The sequence below is a fragment of the Fringilla coelebs genome (genome assembly GCF_963513975.1).
Source record: "Fringilla coelebs genome assembly, chromosome: 15".
In the NCBI taxonomy this organism is placed as follows: Eukaryota; Metazoa; Chordata; class Aves; order Passeriformes; family Fringillidae; genus Fringilla; species Fringilla coelebs.
Window position 1 is genome coordinate 2,876,552 of NC_140041.1, and position 5,071 is coordinate 2,881,622.

A 5,071-nucleotide genomic window follows, 5' to 3' on the forward strand; every position below is an offset into this window, starting at 1 on the left:
AATCTCAGCCTGAACATTCCCCGGCTGGCAAAGTGACAAGTGACAGGGAGCAGAGCCGGGGCTGAGCCTCCGCTGTGCTCCAGGCATGTGGGGACACAGCCCCGAGCCTGGGGACATTCCCCGAGCCTGGGGACACTGCCCCGAGCCTGGGGACATTCCCCGAGCCTGGGGACACTGCCTGTGCCTGGGGACACTGTCCGTGCCTGGGGACACTGCCTGTGCTTGGGGACACTGCCCCGTGCCTGGGGACACTGCCTGTGCTTGGGGACACTGCCCGTGCCTGGGGACACTGCCTGTGCCTGGGGACACTGCCCTGAGGCTGGGGACACTGCCTGTGCCTGGGGACACTGCCCTGAGGCTGGGGACACTCCCAGAGCCTGGGGACACTGCCTGTGCTTGGGGACATTCCCCTAGCCTGGGGACACTGCCCCATCCCTGGGGACACTGCCCGAGCCTGGGGACACTGTCTGTGCTTGGGGACACAGCCCCGAGCCTGGGGACACAGCCCCATTCCTGGGGACACTGCCTCATTCCTGGGGACACTGCCCCATCCCTGGGGACACTCCCCGAGCCTGGGGACACAGCGCGGGCCAGCATCCCTCTGTCCTGCTCCCCACACCCGCATCCTGCCGCCCCCCACCCCGCCCAGCCCCAAAAGCCAGATCAGCTCCAGCAGTGCCACCATCCCTGTCCCTGGGGATCAGCTCCAGCAGTGCCACCATCCCTGTCCCTGGGGATCAGCCCCAGCAGTGCCACCATTCCCTGTCCCTGGCAGGGGATCAGCCCCAGCAGTGCCACCATCCCTGTCCCTGGGGATCAGCCCCAGCAGTGCCACCATCCCTGTCCCTGGGGATCAGCCCCAGCAGTGCCACCATCCCTGTCCCTGGCAGGGGACGCTGCCAGCCCTTCCCCTCGGCCCCTCGGCTCATTCCCGGCAGCTCCACGGCCGGAGGGAGCCTGGGTGAAGCCTGGCTTCAGGATGGTGACTTTGCAAAGAGGCAAAGATTGAAAATGTTAGCGAGGAGCTGCGAGTGGGGGAGCGTTCCCAGCCCCCCAAAGCTGGGGAGCCTTTGCTCCCAGCCTGTGGAGCTGCTGGGATGCTGCTCTGCTGGATGAAGGCAGAACAAAAGCCAGAAATGTTCCTAAAATGGGGCCAGGGCAGCGTTCCCTCTCCCTGGAACTCTTGAAACCCTCCTGAAGGAGACAGAGCACAGACCAGTAATTATTTCCCCCAGGCCATCCTGCCACCATCCATGTCCCAGACAGGCCAGGAAGGATATTTTGGGAAATTCTTTGGAAAGGTTGTTGTGCCTGTTTTTCAGAGCCATGGCACGTGCTCAGCTGTGCAGGAAGCAGATGGAGGGAGAAAAATTAAACTAATACACGTAGCACCTGTTAAATCACCTAAAATAGCTTTTCTATACATAAAAGTGGTGGGTGATGAAACCCCTGATACTCTGGAGGCTCTCCACAGTGAGAAACACATCCCATCACCTGGATATTTCCTTTTCTCTACAAAAGACTTTTGTCCCACTTGGCAGGATCTGGAGGGTTCAGACTTCAAGGGCCATGACAAATGCAGATAAAGGGATTATTGGCCCAGAATGGTCCATAAGGGAAGGAAATACTCAGTTTAAAAGGACTGCATGGTGTAGAAAGAAGCCCAAATACTGAATCTACTGAGATTTGGGCTGTTCATAGTCAAAAGGGTGGCCCCTGCAAGCAGGAGTGCTCACAGGTGGCAGAGAGGACAGCTCTGTGGCCTCCTGATTGTGGAAGGGGAGGTGGGGTGGGACAGGACACATCTCTACAAAACCCTTCAGCTTCCAATCCCAAAATCAGATCAGCTCTGCAGGAAGAGGGGGAGGGAGAGGAGTTATCTAGAGAAAAGTCCTGCTCCCAGCATCAAAACAGCTCCTGCCTGCCCCAGCAACCCAAATCCACTCCAAAATTGCACCCCAAGGCTGCAGCCTGTGCCCAGAGCAAAGCCAGGCTCTGGGCAGCCTCACAGCCCTTTAAAGGCAGTGCTTTGTCTGTAGGGCTGATAGGAAACCCCAGTAATTAAATCACAGAACTGCTGGGATGGAAAAGTCCTCTGAGATCATCGGGTCCAGCCACGGACACATCACTGACAGCCCCAGCACTAACCCAGGCCCCAGGTGCCACATCTGCACAACTTTTAAATCTCCTCAGGGACAGAGACCCCACCACTGCCCTGGTATCTGTTCCCACCCCTGACCACCCTTTCAGAGAAGAAATCTTCCCACTATCCAATCTTAACCTGCCCTGGTGCAAACTGAGGCTTTTTCCTGTCCCTGTCCCCTGGAGCACAGCCCGACCCCCCCGGCTGTCCCCTCCTGGCAGGAGCTGTGCAGAGCCACAAGGTCCCCCCTGAGCCTCCTTTTCTCCAGGCTGAGCCCCTTCCCAGCTCCCACAGCCCCTCCTGGGGCTCCATTCCCTCCCCTGGACACGCTCCAGCCCCTCCAAGCATGAGGCTCTCAGTTGTCCTCAATCTTTTCTGTTCCACAACCCACCAGGGCAAACCTGGCAGACAGAACATTCTGACCCTTCCTGGGCTTCTGTGGTTCCCTCCAAGGTGTTTGCTGAGCAAAAGCCACACAAGAGGCTGGGGACTGGTGTGAGCTTCCATCACTGGACACAAACAACCACCCCAAATACTCCCAAAAAGACTCTGCTCCCAGGCTCCCCAGGACATGACAGAAGTTGGTGATTTGAGCTGCTCAGCCCCAAGGATTTGGCAGGGGGAAATCCCCTTCAGAGCAGAGCTCCTTCACTGGCACAACTCCTCCTGCACTCAGAGCCACAGCCCACACTGAACACAGCAGCTCTCACTCTCAGGAGAACACTGGCACTTGGATTAGGGCTGTTCCTTCAAAGCAATGCCCTGCAATAGAATTCCAGAGGCTGCTGTGATTTTTCAGGCTGCAGGGCTCCACTCACACCTTCCCCAGACCTTGGGGAGGCAGCTGAGAGCAGCTCCACACTCCACATGCTGCAGGAGTCGTGGAGGAATCACTACTCAACACTGAACAGGCAAACAAATACAACCCAGTCAGAAAAAGCAGGAATTTGAGCCCAGAGACTGTTACAACTTTATAATCCACCCAGAATGTGAATGGGTGAATGGCAGAATGTGTGGAACCTCACCTGGCAAAGCAAATACCACTGCTGGCTTAACCCTGGGCTGTGTTTGGGATGGCAATGTGAGGACTGTAATTATTTCCTAAACTTCCCACAGGGGCACTTCCCTCTGCTGCTCCTCTTGCTGCTGTCAGTGAGAAGCTGCAGCCTGTCCAGCAGCCCTGCCTGGCCTCTGCCCACTGCCACATTTTCCATCAATGAGCAGAAAGCAAATCCATCAGTGTTCATCTGCACAGCCCCACTGGTGCCCTGTGCTTGTAGCACCTGCTGTTGGATCCCCTACAACACCACACAAACTCCCAGAGTAAATTCCTCCGTGTTTACAACACCCCCAGACAGCCCTGGGGCTCCTGGGCCTGCCTTTATTTATTTTTAGGGAGGATGTGGGCAAAGCCCACCCAGCTGTGGCCAGTTGTCCTTTGGCTGGGTGAGCCCACGAATGTCCATGGTTCCCTCTCTGGCCCCAGCTGCTCTGGGATGTCCCCCCCAGACACACACGTGGGGTCAGTGCCCTGGTACACTGTCATGCACCCCAAAAACACCCCAAATCCCATCCCCCCTTGGCAATACCTGCATGCTTTGAGCCACAAGAACACCCCAGAGAGCTCAGAGGACTATTCTTTATTCCTCTCCCCACCCCAGCACACACAGCAGCCTGTTGATAGTCCTGCAAGCCCAACTCTGGAAGTTCTTGCATGAAAACAAAACAAAGAATGGGAAAAAAAAATAAAAATCCCTCTTTTCCTTCCTGGCTCTCTCTTGCTGCAGCATCTCCAGGGTGAGCCCCAAGCCCCTGGGTGGGGGGAGATGTCTGGGGCCAGGCAGGGCAGCTGTGATGCTGTCTGATAAACAAGAGGAGCCAAGTGCACATCACCATTGGCTGTGCTCAGCCGGGGAGGGGAAGCCTGGCTAGCAACAGCTCCGTGAGGCATTAACAAAGGGGGATTTAGGATTGGAGAAAACACATGGAAGGGGGCTGTGAAATGGCAACTCTGCATCTCCTCCACACGCTCTGCTCCTCCCTCCCCTGGAGTTGCCATGGATTCTCACACTGCTTCCCACCTCCCTGCGAGTCCCCTGCCGCTGTCTCTGGGGTGTCTCCTGCCTGCCACCTCCTCCCAGCCTGCCCACATGGCCCAGAACTGTCCTCAGCCCTGCCACAGGATGCCTCCCAGACCTGTCTCACCCTCTCATGTCCACCTGTGAGCAACACAGAGCCCTCCCCGTCCTCCAGGAAGGAAATCCTGCCTCCAGCCCGGTGTTTTCCTGAACAAATCATCCCACAGACCCCAAAACAAAGAGCAGCCAGGCTCAGGCAGCACCAGGAACATGCAGGGCACAACAATGAAAACAAACCAAAACATCAAGATGGGTCCTTTGTAGCAGCCCCAGTCCCTGCACTCTCCTCCCATACAGCAGCAGCCTCCTCCCACAGGGAAACCCCACAGGGATGATCCCACAGGGATATCCTGAGATGCTGCTGGACCATTCATTTACTGCACTCTGGCCAATTCATCACTGTAATCTCTGCTAGAGCCACTGATCTGATTTACCCAGGAATGGCATCTGCTGCTCGGAATCAGCCTGGGTTCATTTCCATTTGCCCAGCGACAGGACAGCATGGGTGTGGTTTTTTTAAAGAAAATCAAACCACAAACATCATTAAATTAATCATCCTGTCCTCCTATTTCTCCCAAACAAGATTAATTCTGTTGTGCTCAGGTCTGCCTCGCTGCCACATTTTCAGAGCATATTGTCTGAGCTCCTCTCTCCTGAGCATGTGCACCAGAGCTCTCCCGTGCTTCAGAACAAAGAGCAGATTCCCTTTGTTGTCCTGGAGCAGCAGCAGTGATGTAGGAGATCAAGAGCTGGTCCTGCCTCACTGAGCTTCCCCTGTTCTGCCTGGTTC